Here is an 11588-nt window from a genome sequence, read left to right as displayed (position 1 = left end):
CGTCGTACTGGGTGAATGGGTATGTTATGATTAAATAACACTTATAATAATTGTAATCAGAGGATACCATCTGTCAAATGTATGTTCTTCTGATGCTTTCGGACTTCGTGTGAGACTCGCATCCAATGTATTATTTTAAAATGTACCATGTTTAGGGCATGACCAGTCTCATTGTTTAGAGAATGAGAATAATTTCGAACTAAACACAGTGCTGTAAGGCGACATAGGTGTCCTGGGTAGTCACCCGTACGCTTGCCTTTATATGTTACTGATATGTCAGCCTTGTCCTTGTTTCGAGTTTCGTGCGGAGGGTTTGTTATGTGAGAAAGCTTGCTAGTTTGTTTCCGAGTATCAGACGTTCGTTCTGAGATTCATACAGTTTTTTTTAATGCAAATTATACTAGCTGCCATCATATAGCCTATCAGATGCTGTAAAATGGCTTTGAACCCATAACAAACATTTAAGAAAGCAATAGTATTTGTATTTGGAGATCAGCAAGTGGGTTTGTTAGTCCACGCAAAGTAAATATTTGTTAGCGTTGATCCATTTGTAGTATGAATTGCCCAAACGACAACCAAGTCGCACGTTGTTTCTTGCGATTTTACTTGCTTTTATGTTTGTTACTCTACCCGTTTTAATTACACTAATACTCTGTTCTTTGTTGACTTTCAAGACAATACCCTATTCAAGAATAAATTACCGAATACAACATTGCTATTCATAATATGTCCCCCGATATTCTTCGCATGCAACGTTCTTGCAACTCCTTGAAGGGACTTTCATTACATATAGACGTATCAAGCATTGTAATAAAAGTCATGGCCAACGCACTCGCAGTCATTAAATGTGGAGACGTATTCTCATGAGCTAAAACTTCAAAGAGTTGCTGTCAGTATTGTATAATGTAATTACATGCATTTTCATATTATATTTTTAGAATTACGCTCGTGATGGAAAGGTGAATGAGAATGTGCATCAGTTTAATGTAAACAAACGCCTGAAATTACTCAGTTTTGGAAAGAAGGGTACATTGCGTCTGAATGTATGCTTATTAAGTAGAATGAATTTTGTTTAAAATATGAGAGGAAAACTGAGTTACATTTCACTTGCTTATATTCTAACAACGTAATGCCAAATATTCGATTACTAATAGAAAATGCTCACTGATGATAACGATGATGATAATCGTACCGTAAATTAGAATGTTGTTTCTGCAGTTGCAGACTTGATTCAGAAAACATATGGCGGAATATCAATAGAAAGAAATAAGACAGAGACATTCATTGCATAAGCAATATAAGCGGATATTTACCGACTGCTATCCTTGAAGCCACAGAATATGTGCACCCTGTCGCCATTGTTACACTGATTGTTCTCATTTGGAACATCAAATGTAGTAATATTAAAAATGATTTGACTTCCTGTAGTTACAATGTTCCAGCGGTATTCTGCCGTCGTAGAATTGTACGGAGAGGTCCCATCAAATCCTGGAGAGGTGATGGTTCCTGGTGACGTCTGTGTGTCATCACCAGGCGGAGAATTCGCAGGAGCTGGCCATTAAGTTTAAATATTAACAATATTATCTCCAGCAAATATGTGAAAAATTCACCAATTTATTTTCTTAATAAATATTTCAGCCAACGTGTTAGGAATTGAAAATATGTATCAAAACCGAGATGCTAAAAACTAGAATAGGTATCAATACATTTTACGGATAAAGAAGAAATATAACATTCATATATACATAAACATCTTATACATTCGCAGATATATGTTTTGTTCTTCTCCTGTGTCCATTTTATTAAAACAATGTACACCATGTGTACAAAATTTAAATTACTTGAGTTATTAACTTACTTAAACTTTATATTTCCACATTAAATGAAACCGTTTAGAAAAAAAGACATTTTGCGGATCACAACGATGTAGAATGCATGTTTCTGTTTTACTTCTGTGTCATGGTTATATATATATATATATATATATATATATATATATATATATATATATATATATATATATATATATATATATATATATATATATATATATATATATATATGTATATATATGTATGTATATATATATATATATCCATCCATTTATCTATTCATCCCAGCGGACAATCAAACCTTTGACATCTTTTATGTGTGGAATAGAAAAAATATGATCGTTCACCCCCTCACTATCTTTCTTTATCTTTTCCGTCTATATATTACCTTCACAAGACTATGCTTCTAAAAGGATGTATCATAAACTATGTCAGACAGGTGTGCATTAGGCAACAATAGATTTTATATAAATCATGTAATGTATTGATTATATGTGTACTTCGATATCCTAAATCAATAAAAGAATGATTGTCGCCATCTTTCTCTCTCTCTCTCTCTCTCTCTCTCTCTCTATATATATATATATATATATATATATATATATATATATATATATATATATATATATCGATATATACATAACTGCTTGTCATCTTATTACTTTCACAAGTTTTGGGTTTCCTTTCAAATGACGGACTATACTGTCGCCCTCTCTCTGTCTCTCTCTAGCTCTCTATATCTGTTTCTTTCTCTCTCTCCGTATATCTATCTCTCTCTCTCTCTCTCTCTCTCTATATATATATATATATATATATATATATATATATATATACATGTATATTGATATATAGATTGATAGATAGATAGAGAGATAATTGCTTGTCGACTTATTACCTTCACAAAAATTAGGTTTGCTGCCAAATGATGACGGCTCATACTGTCCGTTAGACATGCATGTTATTACTGGGCACTGATATGGATTAAAAGCATTTCTCGGGAAGGTTTCATTCGGATTTTCACATCTGTAAAGCTTCGTATCGTTCACATTTGCTCCTCCTGGTGGAATGACCAATAATCCGGATATGTTTGGTGCGGAGCCACATGTAGGGGCTACAAATAATAATGATAATAATAATAATAATAACAATAACAATAATATTGATAAGAAGAACAAAAACAACAACAACAACAACAACTACAACAACAGCAATAATAATAATAATAATAATAATAATAACACTATTGCTTTGAAGAGGGAAACAACCGTTCCGGTCGTGTAAGTGATAGACGTCCGGCTATGACACGAGAGGTCTCGAGTCATAACCTGTTCAAGTCGTACCAAATATTTATATACAATTTTACTTGCACCTGTCACCAAATGTGCTCAGCATTAAAAAGTTAGTATTAGACTGGTGTCAAGATAATGTTAAATGGTGACACATCATGCTATATGAATGCAGATGTAGACATCACTATAAACAGACACACGCAGACGTAGCGATATGACTTAAAGCTGCTTAAGAAATCCAAATCTCCTCTCTCTCTCTCTCTCTCTCCCTCTCTCTCTCTCTCTCTCTCTCTCACACACACACACACACACACACACACACACACATTCAACATGGAAATAATGTCTTTGGGTACTCCGTTGTCTGCCTAAGTGTTTGCGTTCCTATGAAATGTTTGATATGAGTCAGTGGGATACATCAGCGTGCGTGAGCATCAGTTCATGTATGTATATGTGCATGGTGACATTCTTGGAAGATAACATTGATAATAATACGTATTATTATTATTATTATTATTATTATTATTATTATTTTCAGTAGTAGTAGTAGTTGTAGTAATAGTACTAGTAGAATTAGTAATAGGAGTAGTAGTATTATAAATTATAATTTGTTAAGAAGTTTTATGAAGGCTAGACCTGGCCTTGATATCATCAAAAACAAAGGTTTAGTCTGAGATCTTATTTAATCTGGAAGCCAATAAATAATATTATTTTGAACAATAATCCTTGTGATTGGTTAATATTAGACCCCAAACTCATTATTCCTGTGTCATCGGGTCATCGGGTCATTGGTGGAGTTCAACAAATACCGATGTTGAGTTTACAGCAACGGCCGACCGAAAGTTGTATTTGAGAATAAAGTCGTTTATGATTGATTACCCAATTATATAAAGGTCAGACTAAGTTTCACAAGATTAATGACCATTCTCTGATTTTGCCAGGACAATTCCATCTTAAACTGCAATGTGATGGTACTATAAATGTTCTCTACCAAGAAGACGAATGCCATCTTCTTCCAGATGTTCCCCCAAACTGACTTTGATACGTTTACTCCACAAAGGGGTTTCTGCCATCGGACATTTGCAGCAGATTGCATTTATCATGCTTTTATTTATCATCACCTTCACTTACAAACGCGACCTTACATCATTTCTAATTTAAGTGATTGATCGGAATGGATTATGTATGTCCAAACATTATAGGGAAATCATCAGTTCGCCTGGTTTATAAGCAAAGGTCATGTCGATATCAAGAACGCATCAACACCCCCCCCCCAATTTGGTTTCTGTCCATGTCATTTATTTGATATTGTGTGTACACTATAACAATAGGACTGTTGACATTAGTCAGGATAAATTTCTTAATGCATGTAACAATGTTTAGTGCTTGACTGGTATGTAGAACTTCATCCAGTATGTCAGTTCCTAACAATTCGAACGAAATGTTTCTTTTCCTCCTGACCTTTCAACATATATTTGTTTGGTTGATTTGGATTCCTAGAAAATGTCCTCATTTGTTCACTTCGATGTTTTATTATTAGCATACCTTCTTTTTGATAGTACTCCCATTCCGATTTTAAAAACGAAAAGCATAACAGTTATAAAAGATGTATAAAACAGTACTTTCAGTCACTGATTTATAATTTCTAACCCGTTTGTCGCCAAGTGGTCTCTATGAATGCTTTCTTATTTGCGTTTGAAGGCAAACGGAAGTGCCCGATGTAAACCATGCAGTTTGACTGTTCGATGTCCATTTTTGGTTTATGTTTTCTAGAAGAGTCTATTTCTGCAAAACACATTGTGACGTGTGCGTTCAATACTTGCACTGTCTAAGTATAATATTCGTAAGAAAAACTGAACAAATAAAGGAACGAATTCTTATATACACTTGTTCAAAGAAATCAAAATCCATAATTTACGCATTTGTGTTGCCTTTCGAAGACACTGAACTGCACAACGTATGTTGCTTGGAAAACAGATTGGCCTAAGCAAATATGATGATCCGGTTAGATTAAAAACGCTAATACTGATGCAATGTTTGGGACCCTCTGGCGACAGTCAGGTTAGAAATGTTATATCAATGAATACAAGCTTTTTGAATTTGTTGAGAGCATTGATACGTCTGTCGAATGAAAAGGTAACAAACAAACGGGATTGAAACAAAATATGAGTTACTCATGTGTGTGGCTAGTTTACGTACTCTTTGTCAATGTGTATTCACTTCTCCGATCCTTAAATTATTGAATTTCCGCGTGGCTGCATTGCTGTTGCTCCTATCTTACCATAATATTCTAAAGCACCTAACATGCGTATGTTGTCCGTTCTGTCAGGCAACTATTGTTGCTGGTATAAGTTTCATGTTCTGATTCATTTTGTATAATATCCGTGAAATGTTAATACACGGTCAGGTGACGATTCGAGTTTATCGTAGCTCACTTCTAATGTCGCTGTTTTCTACAAACAATAAACAGCTTGTTTTAAACAATCTCTCAGCTTTTCCTAAAAACCATCAACTATTGTTGCTACTCGCCACTCCCACAACTCACAATCGCATGGAAAGTCTTTCTTTTTCTGAGAATAGTGCTCTATTTCCAAGACAAGAAAAACATCATTATTCCTCTCTTGTGTATACGTGTTTCCTTTTGATGGTGTTTATTAGACACTCCAATAAATATTTGTTCACCTATACAATTTCAGTAACTTGGCACTGTCCTCGTTGTGGTTTGTTTATCGTTGCCCTTGTCTCGTGAAATATTTTCAATAAGTTATCGTTAATTACATTTCTCAATATTTCATCCAGAACAGTATAATCATCATCGTTCTCTATCATCTAACATTTTTTTTAAAAAACATGATTGGTGTTTTATAAATTATGAGTTCCAAATGGTAATCGGTCATCTTCAACACTGAATAACCCATCAGTCATGATTGCAGTACCACGTGTTAATTTATCGCTATCATTTTCGAAAAAAAAATATCATGCATATATTGATTGTCTTTGGTACAGAAACTTCAGGTGATAATGAAATTACAGGACGTCATATATTCATACAATTATATTCTGTTCTGATGAGACCTTGAGTTTACAACAATATTAAATAGTAAAAGTATATCCAGTAATCATGTACACATAGAACATAATTTATATGCACGCATTATATCTCTCATAGATATATATGTAAGTGTGTGAACAGTGTTCCACATGCAACATATTTAATAAAACTACATAACGGAGATGTATTTCGGCACTATTCCGAAACCGAGATGGACATTTAGTGGCCTACATGGAAGAAATTACAATACATTACCTTGAGTGGTTGCATCTGTTGTCGACGGCGTTGTAATTGTAGATGAACTCGTCGTTGGAGTGGTCCTAGTTGCATCTGTTGTCGACGGCGTTGTAATTGTAGATGAACTCGTCGTTGGAGTGGTGCTAGTTGCATGTGTTGTCGACGGCGTTGTAATTGTAGATGAACTCGTCGTTGGAGTGGTGCTAGTTGCATCTGTTGTCGACGGCGTTGTAATTGTAGTTGAACTCGTCGCTGGGGTGGTGCTGGTTGCATCGGTTGTTGACGACGTTGAAATTGTAGTTGAACTCGTCGTTGGAACAGTGCTATTAGTTGCACTTGTAGTGGACGGATGGGTGCTTGTAGTTGAACTCGTTGTCGGTGTAGAGGTCATGGTCGTTGAAATGCTGGTCGACAGAGTGGTCCCTGCTGTTAAGTTATAATAAATATTAACTCATTGATCGAAGTTTAAACAATATTTATTGATCTGACATGACCTAATACACGTCGATATATATATATATATATATATATATATATATATATATATATATATATATATATATATATATATATATATACTGAGAACGATAAGAATACCGTTAATTATAATGATAATCATAATAAATAGTGTATCCATAAATCATCATCATCATCATCGTAGAAAAAAACAACTTTGATGGACATGTATAATATGCTATTTTATGAACATGAATTGAGTTTGTATTCCTTACCTTTATAATAATTCGATGACTCTGTTATTATTATTATTATTATTATTATTATTATTATTATTATTATTTAGTTCCTACTAGTAGTAGTAGTAGCTGTAGCAGTGTAACAATACAACTGGCTATTCTGATTCCGTCGGATAGAATGTTATTCGATTACCCTTCGAGACATACTGTCATGAATATATTTTATATAGCACAAGAACCAGTCATATAACAGAACAGTCGTCGACTGCTTGAAGTGTTTTTGGTAACGTCACAATGGTATTGAATATGTTATTCATCCGGCTAGATTTTCATGTGAATTCCAATCGATTAATAACATCGAGAATGCAGTTGATATAGCCAATAAACCAATCTATACAAAGACGTTGGAGAACTTGCATTAAGTGTAATTAGTTAAAATAAAATTGATTTTGTAGAGTTTAATTGCGTTCATTTCAGTTAGTCTTGTCTGGGCAGATTTATTATTTACTTAGGAATAATGAAAATTGCGAGCTTTTCTTGTAAACACGTACTGACTTGAAGAGGCATTACGTGCAAAAAGAAATAAGAGATATTTCTTACAAGCATATTAACGAAGTATTTTATAATCAATAATCATGAAGTATGTTTTAAATGAAGAAGTATAACGTACATGCATAATCAAGAGTCATTGCTTATTGGCATAATCAAAAATATTTAAGAACTAGCATGATCATGGGGAATTACGTACTTACATAATCAAGAGGAATTACGTAGTTGCTTAATCAAAAAGTATAACCTACAGGCATAATCTAGAGTCAGAAACAAGAGACATCATGAACAAGTGTTGCGTATCATCATGCAGAGAGGCATAATCAAGAGTTATTACATACACTCAAATACCAGAAATATAACTAAACATTATTACGTATGACAATATATAAGAGACTAGATCAATATATATATATATATATATATATATATATATATATATATATATATATATATATATATATATATATATATATATGTATTAGTCACATGGATGAACAAGGGGCATTTCGTGCTCGGATAATCAAGAGCAAGTTTCTACTGTCATACTCGAGATGTATTATTTACAAACATAATCCAAATACACTATGGAGAGGTAATTGAAGTGGTATAAAATACAGGCATAATAAAATGGAAGTTTGTAGATGCATTATAAAGAGGAATTAGTCGCCGGCATAATCAATAATTCCATCTACTGGCAGAATCAAGAGGAATTACGTACTGGCATGTTCATAAGTCATAAACTATAGGCGTACTCAATTTACATCATGTATATGCATAATCAAGGAACCTTACGTACAAGCATAAGCAAGAAGTAATAAGAAGTGGCATAATATAGATGTGTTACGCAGAAGCATGATCAGGATGACCACACTGCCGCACACTCCGAAACACCTTAGCAATAGGGGCCAAATATTCTTAATCCATAATTGATTTCACATCTTTGTATTTATGATATTACTACTGCAGAGGGAATGCTGTGTAAGTACATAAATATTGTAAGGATCCAAATGAAAGGTGAAATTAACAATTCCCCCTTTCCATATTGCTATATTTTTTATTTGGATCATGGAAGTTACGTCGAAAGCAACATACAAATGTTATATAGTGGCGAGAACAGTAAATGTCTTCCCAACTGTACGCTATACTAAATGCTCAGGTTACGAATTGAACCTCTCAACCCCTAAAATTCGGATAAATATAATATTTGTTTTATCTGAACATCAAATGAGCTGTATTTGTTCTATATTATTTCAAACTTCGATGTCGCTTTTAGCACTTCATTTTATTATGTCTTCTTATTATTAGTATTACTAGTAGCAGCAGTAGCATTAGTAGCATTAGTATATGGCACAGAAACTTACCCGGCACATTCTTGCCATTGTCAATAACACCGCTAAATATTGCAGCTAATGCACTCAGTAGCAATACAAATCCCCAAATTCCTCCTATTTGACCTGTTTATAAATATGAGTAATAAACATAAATGGCAGATACGATATATATATATATATATATATATATATATATATATATATATATATATATATATATATGCATACATACATACATACATACGTTGTAATTGTTGTTGTTATTTCGGGGATTACAGTCATTTTGCAGTAGACGATAAGCCATACATGTCGGCCATTATTAATGGTGGAGGAATAAATAGGGAAAACCCTGAAGGAACCACCAACCCACGAGAAGCAACTGGCAAGCTGTCTCACATAATCACATTGGCCGAATCCGAGACTCGAACCCACGCATACATAGTTGAGATGGTAGTGATCAGTAACGGAGAACGCTTTAGACCACTCGGACGTTCGGGGCCCCACATACAGACATACAAACAAATATACATACATACATACATACATACATACATACGTTGTTGTTTTTGTTCTTGGGTTTATCGTCATTTTTCAGCACACAATAATTCATACATGGCGGCCAGTATTATTGGTGGAGGAAGAACCAGAGAATACCCTGAAGAAACCACCGACCCACGAGAAGCTACTGGCAAGCTTTCTCACATACCCACATTGGTCGAATCCGAGACCCAAACCCACGCAGACAGAGTTGATATGGTAATGATCTGTAACGGAGAACGCTTTAGACCACTCGGCCATTCGGGGCCCCACATACATGCATACACACACACACACACACACACACATATACATCCATACATATATGCATACATACATACATACATACATACATACATACGTATGTACACATGTCGACATGATTCTGGGACAGATGATCAATTAGACAGATTTAATGAAAATAAATAAATATAAAGTTATCATAACAGTGTTATTTTTTAACATCATTTTAGATCCATGTTTACTGTTCCAGAGGCATCTATAATTTGCTTTTTTACTTTGTCGCCTAAATCACTGCATCTTTGCCCTTAGCTCGTACGCTTGCAATGGAATAACTTTTAAGATAAAGCATGACAAAGTGGGTTTATTTAAACTGGTTGAATCTCGTTCAGTACATTAGCTAGCCGAGTCTTTCGCTATTTAGGGGACTCAGAATCAGAATATATTTAGCCACATGTTCATGGAAAGATACTTCATTGAACATGGATGCGATCCGTTCTTATTAGTTTCTCTTAGACTACCTAAACTTAATTTGTATCCATGCTAATACTGACTTTGCAATTGTACAGCTGATTTTAGAAATGTATTTCTTGCGTACGGCAAATTATTCGATAAACATGTCGTTCGCGGAAAATGTCGGCATTGAATGAAATATCATCAGCTATAATATTACTTGCAAGTCCATTATATGTATGTCGTGGTGGTAATGCAAACTGAACAACCGGAGCTGCTGGTGGCGGGAGAAAACTCCAGCTTGGGCCTCGACCTGGCATGTCACTTCGTTATTGCCTGCTCAGAATAGAAAATATCAATGAAAACAAAAATATAATTGTGCATCCTATATAGTACGTCATCATTCTTATTACTTCATGAATGGTTGCAGTACTCTAAACATTTATAAAAATGACTCATTTTCCATTATGATTTTCATATTAATATTTTTAGAATATAGAAAGAGCTGAAAATAAATCACACAAGAGGTAAACTAATTGTCTGTTTGATTATTTTAACTGTTTTACTGGGGCCAAGACCGACTTTTGCAATCATCATTTTCATGTTTTTCATATATTGGCATTCCTAACGCATTTAGTAAACTATATCTCTCTTCATGGAACAGGTGAAGGTGAGGAATGTCGCGAGTTCGAAACTCGGCCGAGTCATACCGAAGACTTTTAAAAATGGTACTAGTAGCTGCCTTGCTAGGCGTTCAGTGTTTAAAGTGTAATGTTATGACTAGTCGGCCTCGTGCCAGGATAACGTGACTGGGTGGGACATCATGATACACGACGCCTTAGTGCTAGATATCACTATAAAGTGCCACACCGCAGACACCGTAGCAATATGACTGAACATTATTTTTTAAAGTTTCGTTAAACATCCAATTCACCCGCTACACACACGCACACAAATTCTTTCTCTGTTATATGACCCACTATTAGTATGGATTTTATTGCTCTATCTAAATGGTTTACTTTCTTTGAAAACAATCTGTGTGTTTTTTGTTTTTATTTTGCAGCTGCCATGTTAGAATACATGCGCACATGTATGTATGTACTTTTCTTACAGTTCTCATGTTTTAACCAGTTCGGCTATCCGTTTGCATCTCGCGGAGTTCAAAATAGCCAACCGCACGTGATGCTTTCAAGAGTAGAAGCTCTCCCAATTTATGCATTTCATGTTTCATCATAATCCCACATAATGTAAAACAGGGACTCAGGAAAACTTGCCTCGTTTGAAAAAGCATTATTGTCATAACTATTATACTTTGTTCGAATTATGTTGTTTTTGTCTGGCTGTCTTCCAACTTTGTACAATGATTCATT

Source organism: Sinohyriopsis cumingii, unplaced genomic scaffold, assembly GCF_028554795.1.
Source record: "Sinohyriopsis cumingii isolate HCF-2022 unplaced genomic scaffold, ASM2855479v2 utg001603l, whole genome shotgun sequence".
Classification (NCBI taxonomy): domain Eukaryota; kingdom Metazoa; phylum Mollusca; class Bivalvia; order Unionida; family Unionidae; genus Sinohyriopsis; species Sinohyriopsis cumingii.
This window is presented reverse-complemented; position numbering follows the sequence as displayed.